The 8,710-nt window shown below is 42.7% G+C and overlaps 1 pseudogene; it reads left to right on the top strand.

Moving 5' to 3' along the window:
* The first annotated feature begins 807 nt into the window (after positions 1-807).
* LOC102438942 lies at positions 808-1,282 on the top strand (annotated as a pseudogene).
* The last annotated feature ends 7,428 nt before the right edge of the window (positions 1,283-8,710 follow it).

Below are 8,710 nucleotides of genomic sequence, written 5' to 3'. Positions count from 1 at the left end.
GGAAATGCTGGAAAGGTATCCTTTAGGAAGAGGAAGAAGAAGAAAAAGGTAAAGATACAATTATGAACAACAAATATGCATCTATCAACAATGCATCTAAGAATCAAGTGAATAAATAATCTGAGGAACAGAATGAACTGGTGATTATAATAGAATCAGGGACATAGAAAGGGAATGGACTGACTATTCTTGGGGAAGGGAGGGGGTGTGGGAGATGCGGGAAGAGACTGGACAAAAATCATGCACCTATGGATGAGGACAGTGGGTGGGGAGTGAGGGCAGAGGGTGGGGTGGGAGCTGGAAGAAGGGGAGTTATGTGGGGGGGGGGGGAAAAGAGAGAAAAACAAATGTAATAATCTGAACAATAAAGATTTAATTTAAAAAAATACCCTTTAAGTGCCAGGCGGGTAGTTAATCACTTAAACTACGAACAATCACCCTTAAGCTACATAATCTTTACTCCCTGGAATGGAGATAAGAAACGCCCTAACCTTTGGAATAGAAATTGATAGGATTAAAATCAACTGGTATAAATACCGATGTAACAAGACAACAAAGGACAGAACTTGGCTGGAGATCCTGGACTGAACTTGGCTAGAGAACCTGGCCAGGCTGCTGATCAACTGAACGCTGTCTCCGTGTCCTTTCTTCTTCGACGACTCCGTCCACACCTTTGGGAACCCCTGGACCTGCTGGGGTTGGACCCCAACAGACCACCCAACACCGAGTATTAAAAAGGAGGCAAGAGTGACGTTAGACGCAGCAAGCGCTTAGGACGTGAACGCTCCTCTTCCTTCCTCTTTCTCGACTCTATCTTGGCGGGAGCGGCACAGGCCACAGTTCAGTCGCCGACATGCAGCTGTTTGTCCGCGCCCAGGAGCTCCACACCCTCGAGGTGACCGGCAGGGAGACTGTCTCCCAGATCAAGGCTCACGTAGCCTCCCTGGAGGGCATCGCTCCGGAAGATCAAGTCGTGCTCCTGGCAGGCACACCCCTGGAGGATGAGGCTACCCTGGGCCAGTGCGGGGTGGAGGCGCTGTCCACTCTGGAAGTAGCCGCCCGCGTGCTTGGAGGTAAAGTCCACGGTTCTCTGGCCCGTGCTGGGAAAGTAAGAGGTCAGACCCCCAAGGTGGCCAAACAGGAGAAAAAGAAGAAGAAGACTGGTCGGGCCAAGCGAAGGATGCAGTACAACCGGCGTTTTGTCAATGGTGTGCCCGCCTTTGGCAAGAAGAGGGGCCCCAATGCCAACTCTTAAAGCCCTTTGTCATCTGAGGCCAGCCCGGCCACAGGGCTCAGTGGCTGAGCTTTGACCTGTGAACCAGGAGGTCACCTTTTGATTCCCGGGTTGCAGGCTCGATCCCCAGTGTGGGCCGTGCAGGAGGCAGCCAATCAATGAGTCTCATCATTAATGTTTCTCTCTCTCTCTCTCTCTCTTCCTCTCTGAAATCAATAAAAATATTTAAATAAAAAAAAAAGAGTGATGATGTTTAAGGGTACAAACTTGCAACAAGTAATAAATCAGCCATAGAGATCTAATGCACATAATAAAGAAAATAGACAAAAATACTGTACTTTCATTATGTAACTAGGGGCCTGTGCACAAATTTGTGCACCTTAAAAGGAACTGTGGGCCATAGGCTGCAGTGGGCACAGGGGCGGGTCTTGGCCTATTCTCCATGCCCCTGCCCGGCCACTCCCACCATGTCCCCCAGTTCCCTGTCTGCCTACAGTCCTATTCCCGCCACTGTTGCTCCCACATGCTGATGACACCGAGTGATCGGGGCGGCACCAGGCATCAGCAGCAGGTGTGAGCAGCAGCTCCAGCGTTGGCAGTGGGTGCGAACAGGGCCAGTGCCGACAGCAGGTGCAAGAGCTGGACAGGACTGTGGTATGTGGGAACAAAGAATTTTCAGTAACCACCAGAGGCTCACCCCAATGACAGCAACTGGCACCCTGCCTTGGTCTGGTGCCCCCACTCACCTGCTCCACCATCCTGCCTTGGCCGATGCCTGCCATGTTCTGTGCATGCCCCCTGGTGGCCAGCGCACATCATAGCGACCAATTGTTCAGTTGTTCCACCGTTTGGTCTATTTGCATATTAGCCTTTTATTATATAGGATGTGATAAATATCACTGTGTTGTCAATCAAAACATTATGTAAATGTACCACAGTAACATGCTATACACCTTAAATTTATACAAATTTTTACATGTCAAATTTATTCCATAAAAATTATTATAAACCCATACTATTTATATTAAAAACACACTTACATCCCAAAAACTCATGCTGTATAGTTTCTACCTAGAAGAAGATCTGTAAAGAAAGCATGATAAACTGATAAAAGATTCCCTTGGGAGATTCTGGGAAAGATTTGGGATTAAGAATAATGGTGAAAGGGGAATGTAGGCTCATATGTAATATTTTTATCTTTTACAAAAAAAGTACCCATATATTATTGATAGAGTTCAAATTTAAGTCATTTTAAACAGAAACAGTATTATGAGATTAAAGCATTTATTCTTTGCATTGCTATCTTAAGCTACGCCTTAACATGACCCTGAAAATCAACTGTTCTTCTTGAGACTTGCTCCTGTGGTTCTGTTCTAGTAAAGCAATGAGAGAGGGAGGGTAAACAAACTAGAATTGAACGAAATTTCAACATAGAATGAAACATCAATTATCTTCTTTCTCCACCCTTTCTTGGACCCAAGCCCACTACCTCTCAGCGGCTACCTCACCCACCCTGAGAGATACAGAATCCGGAGTGTAAGGCCCTCAGAAACCTTTGCTTCTTCCCCCCATGGTTTAAGGTGGAAGCACTGGTTTGCTCTAGTTAGAATCCATTGCTCCTGATGACTAATCCTGTCCCCTACAACCTCGTCTTACACCCTCCCTTGGGTGTGAGGTGGGGATGGGGATGCTCTTCTCTACAAACTCCTCCCACTTATTTCAACAGCAAAAAGCTAGTGCTTTTTCAGAGCTGCCATTTTCCTTCTCGGGAGAGTGTTCTCTTTAATGGTATTTCCAGTATTCCAGTTCTACCGTTAGTTTCTTTATTATCTCTCTTTATCTCTCTCTCCATTTCTCTTTCTCTCGCTCTCACTTTCACTCTCTCTCTTCTCTCCTTGCTTTTCTTTGTCTCTCAAGATTTCTCTGTCTCTCTGTATTTCTGTCCCTTTCAACCTTACTCCCTCTCTCACTGTTCTCTTTATTTTCTGAAAAGAGTTTCTACAAAGTAAATTTTGGGATGATAAATTTCAGTAATACTAATAAAAAATAATTTTTTTAAAGCTAAGACCAGAAGGTAGATTCAGTTTTAATGAAGTGTTCTTCTTTTACCTCACTTTTATGTTGCTCCTTTTTATCTCTTCATCAAGGAAACTGTATTCCATCAAGCCTCAGGGTATAATAAATAACTTACAAGGATGCGGATTGTACATTACTCTCCTGACAGGGTGACTCACAACCCCGGTAGGTATTATCTACATTCTTTAAATGGTTTCCTGCAGGGATAAATCTGTGCACACCTAAAAACACAAAAGCACATGAGCAGAAAATGTCTAGAGATGACTTGTTTGGCCCATTTTTATTTCCTTGCAAGAGGCTGCTTAGGAAATGCAACTACTTTCAAAAAGTCATGCTCAAATAAATAAAAAATTTAAAAAGACACCCCTTCCCCGCCCCCCCCCCCAAAAAAAGGCATTCCCCACTGAGGAACAGCCATCCCATCGGCACTCTCCTTGACCTGAAGCCTTCCAGGAAGGCTCGGGAGCAGCCCATCTCTCTGAGTGTCCCCGCCTCTCAGGGGCTTCAGAGAAGGAAGCTCGGTGGTCGTGCTGCCTGGGAGAGGCACGGAAGGACTGCCACGTACGTCTTCGCAGCCGTGCTGAAGACACCGTTTAGCCAAGTGCCTCTCCAGAGAAGTGGTGGTTCCATAAACCGGCATTTCTCGGGTACAGAGTCCTCCCTTTGACCTTGAGCTTTTTAGCATTTTCATTTACATCTGCTGAGACACATCACCAGCATTTATCAGCCCTGCACTTGTGGGGCCTTCTCCCTTCTAAACCATGAAAGGAAGCCGTGGTAAAATTCTGATTTTTTTTTTTTTATTTTTTTTTACACCTGCCAGGCTGTGACCTGTAGAAAGCTGTGAGTTCTGGCTGAAACACAAAATCAATTGCGTTTCATCGAAACCATTCTTTGATTTTCAAGGGCCTTTGATAAATCTCAGAGGGCTTTCTTCAGGCCTCAGAAGCTCAGGAGAGCAACCACACACTTTGATATTTTCCTATTCCATGTAATTGAGGTGGCATTTTTATTGATCAGTTGCTTGCTGGATCAATGGGTTTACCAATCTGCTTATCTAGTCAAATAATTTGACAGGATTTCATTTAAAAATCACTGTAGTGCGTGCAGCGGGGCTCCCCTTGGGCGGTGTTCATAGGTTACTGAAGTCAACATCTTATTACCAAGCCCACACACAAGTGGGGTAAAGATCCAATCACGCTGGGAAAATTGAGAAACTTAACATGGTCACCATTGTCGCCTTCCTGAATTCCTGCAACAGTTGGCTTCTCTACTTTCGGGGAAGGGGAAGATAGAAAATTAATCTACTTTCCACACACAAGAGCGATATTTCTAAAATACAAATTCTGTCATGCCTATACCCTGCACAAAACCCCACAGCTCTTGGTATAGAGACCAAAAGACTCACCCTGGCCCACAAGATCTTCCAAGCTCTGCCTGCTTTCTAGGCTCATCCCTTGTCCCTGCACTGCAAGCTGCCTCCTGAGCTCCTTACAGTTGAAGGAATTCACTAGCCTCCCTCTTACTTGGCTTTGAAACATGACAGCCCTTCTGTTTGGCTTGCTCTTCCTCTGCTCTTCAGGGCAGTTTATTCCTTCTTCCAGCCTTTTCAGGAGTTTGTGGCATTTACTCACCCTTTTGAAATTTCCTTCCAACTTTGACACTAGATTGTAAATTCCTTGAGAACAGGGATTGTGTTTTAGACACTGGTGTTTAGGTTGATTACAATATACTTCATAGCCCATTACACATGCTCCCCCCTCTGGAGTGTTTATCCCTCTCTGGGAACATTGTATAATGTCTGACTTCCCAGCCAGGGAAACTCCCATGAGAGTTTTTCTGGCCCATACATAGCTCATAGCAAGTTTGGGGCACGTAATAGTCATTCAATAAATATTTACTTAATTAATTGTATCTGCAAAGACTAGTACAAAGTCTAGCAGGTACTTAAAATTCATTATATCTAAGGCACCATTGATAGTGAGATATATCACTATTTTATATGCCATTAAAAAACAGGAAGAAAAAAAAACCTCCCCCAAATTGTGGCATAATGCTTATAGAAACCATGACATTTTGCTTTCTTATTACTTAGATGTTTTTAGATAGTATAAGAGAATTATTTAGCCAAAATGCATATCCCTCTTATACCTACATAAAAAGGAAATACAAGCAATAAAAAATAATTTCAAATTCTACTCTATGAAAATATACTATGTGCCAAACCGGTGCTTGGTTCATTGATACACATTATCTCATTTAACAGTGTGAACAAATTGCCTTTTATTTTTATTTTATTTGTTTTTTGTTAATCCTCACCCAAGGATATTTATTCATTGATTTTTTAATTTTTTTTTTTTTTTGAGAGAGCAAGAGAGTGGAAGGGAGGCAGAGAGAAAAAAACATCAATGTGAAAGAGACACATCGATTGGTTGCCTCCTGCCCAGGCCCAGGATCAAGCCTGCACCTGAGGTACATGCCCTTGACCAGAATAGAACCTGGGACCCTTCAGATCACAGACTGACGCTCTATCCACTGAGCCAAACTGGTTAGGGCCTGAATTACCTTTTAAATTCAGGGTCAGTGTCCATGACTTTTCCCTCAGTGTCATCTATCCCATACCCAGTGTTGGTGATGCACCATTTCTTCAAAGGGTGCTCCATATTATCTCTAGGATTTTCTTCCAAGCTATTGACACCCACCAATTTGAAAGTTTTGGTACTAATGCCTGTTGATCTTACCAAGTGTTCTATTTCAAAAGACCACAATTCATGTGTCGTCTTCAAATGATCTTTAAAAAGTCCGTTGAGCCCTAGCTGGTTTGGCTCAGTGGATAGAGTGTCGGCCTGAGGTCTGAGGGGTCCCGGGTTTGATTCCAGCCAAAGGCACATGCCTGGGTTGGGGGCTCCATCCCCAGTAGGGGGTGTGCAGGAGGCAGCCAATCAATGATTCCCTCTCATCATTGATGTTTCTCTCTTTCCCTCTCCCTTCCTCTCTGAAATCAATAAAAATATATTTAAGTAAATACATAAATAAAAAGTCAGTTGATAGCTCTGATTGGTGTGGCTCAGTTGGTAGAAGCTTTGTCCTGTACATTGAAAGTGTTTGATTCCCAGTCAGGGCACATACTCGGGTTGCAGGTTGATCCCTGGTTAGGAGGCAACCAATCAATGTCTCTCTCTCTCTCTCTCTCTCTCTCTCTCTCTCTTTCTCTCATCAACTTTAAAAAAATTTAAATAACTTCAGTTGACAGAAACGTGAAGGGGCTCAGTTACCTGACTGTGCCACCAGAAATGATAGCCAGGTGGTACACTATGATTGCTCCAGCTGACAGTAATGTAAGCCACCATCAATGTTAAAACTTATCACAATTTTGACAAAATGTGAATAAATGTATGGCTGAATACTGATGCAAATATAATAGTATGTGCTTAATAAGCATTGTTGAATGAGTAAGACTGAGAGAGAAGTAACATATAGAAAAATTGTTCTAGGAACTTATTCCCTAAGGTAAATACAATTTCAAATTCTACTCTATGAAAATATACTATGTGCCAACCTGGTGCTTGGTCATTGATACACATTATCTCACTCAACAGTGTGGATGAAAAGGGGGGCACATACTAAACCTGACAAGCTGAGGGGAGGTCTACATGGTGGGCCTTACAAACTCAGAGCCCTAAAGTAACCACATTGGATGGTCTAAAATTAAAACTTTCTACCTAAAAGCAGTCATGTCCTAGGCCGGTATTTTCCCTAACAAATGTCAATCTTTACCTTAACTGAGCCTGTTTACTGTCTTTTATTTCATACACTAGAGGCCCGTTGCATGAAGAGATTTGTGCAATAGGCCTTCCTTCCCCTGGCTGCTGGCACCGGTTTTCCTCCGGCACCCGGGACCCAGGCCTTTGGTTCGGCTGCAGCAAGACTTGGCTTCTCCACCAAGCCTCTTCAGTCTTCAGTCTTCAGTCTTCAGTCTTCACTCCGGCCAGAGCCTTCAGTCTTTGCTCCTTGCCTGCATATGCAAATTAACCACCGTCTTTGTTGGGTTAATTTGCATAGTCGCTCTGATTGGCTGGTGGGCGTAGCGGAGTGATACCAATTTGCATGTTTCTCTTTTATTAGTGTAGATACTTTTGGAATATTAATCTCCTTTATCCAGACCCCCTCGAAGCACAACCACCCACCAGAGCAGAGACCACAAATCCTCTCATTGTCATTATTATCATGTTAATTGTTAAGTATTAACTATCCTGTACCCACCCATGTAAGAGAAGTATGTGTCTATTCTTTTTACTTTTTATCCAATCCCAGAGATCTCCCCACTTTGCTTTCTCCTCCTCCCTAATCTATCACCAATGAATTTCATGTAACCCTCTTATGACTTCCCCCTTTGATTCTGATGTATAAAATAAGTGGTAAAACTGCCATTTTCTGGAGCATTTTCTCAATCCATTGAGATTTTTTTCTCCCCAGCAATTGTCATCAGTTTTGCTCAAATAAACTCATAAATATTCTCTACAAGTTTGGATATTCCTTACATTGACAACAATGTATATGTATGTAATATTAAGATGTTTTAGTCAGTTTCCCAAGTGAAACATAGGTTTACTTTATCTATAATTCTGTCTCCAGAATTCTCCATTGACTTAGAAATTACTCACATTAATATCACAATAGAAACTGATTTTCATAATTTTGCTATCAGAAAACATCTTCCTAATCATCAAGGAAATACTGAGTTCAGCAGAGTTTTACTGTCAAAAATATTCTATAATTCCAGAAATGTTTAATTAACTTGAAGTTTCTATATGGTTTCTAAATCAACTGTTAAGTTGAAATCCAAGGACATGTGTTCTTAACTCAGAGATGGGACAGGTAGCTAGGAAAATTAATTCCAGTCTTAGTTTTGAAAAAGTCTGGAATGCTGCAAATAGTTTCAAAGGGTATCTTAAAATTGTCAAAATAATTACTGAAACAAAATAAAATTTAATTCTCCCTGATTTAAAAATATGGGCATGCAATGTAGGGTAGGAATGAGGAGATTGGGTGTTGTACTCCAAAGCTAAGAATTACTCAGTTGGGTCAACTTACCCACATCAACGTAAGAGCAATTCTCATAAAACTAGGTGTGTGTGTGTGTGTGTGTGTGTGTGTGTGTGTGTGTGTGTTACCAAAAACAACTAATTAATTGATGCATCTTTGAGCAGAAGTGTTGTTCCAAATTCTCTGTGAATCCCCACTTCCTTTTAGCCACAGAGCCTTGGACCCCAAGTTCCCACAGGCAGCTCTGATGTTCATGCAGTCAAGCCATCCTGGTGGCATCATTCTCCAGTGTTGTTTGAAATGTGGGTGGTTGACATCTGAAGAAGTGGGGGAAAGTTCCATGGTGGGCCTGAC

The sequence above is a fragment of the Myotis lucifugus genome, unplaced genomic scaffold (genome assembly GCF_000147115.1).
Source record: "Myotis lucifugus unplaced genomic scaffold, Myoluc2.0 scaffold_182, whole genome shotgun sequence".
Classification (NCBI taxonomy): Eukaryota; Metazoa; Chordata; class Mammalia; order Chiroptera; family Vespertilionidae; genus Myotis; species Myotis lucifugus.
Note: the sequence above shows the minus strand (reverse complement) of the source record. Positions and strands in the feature narration are given on the sequence as shown.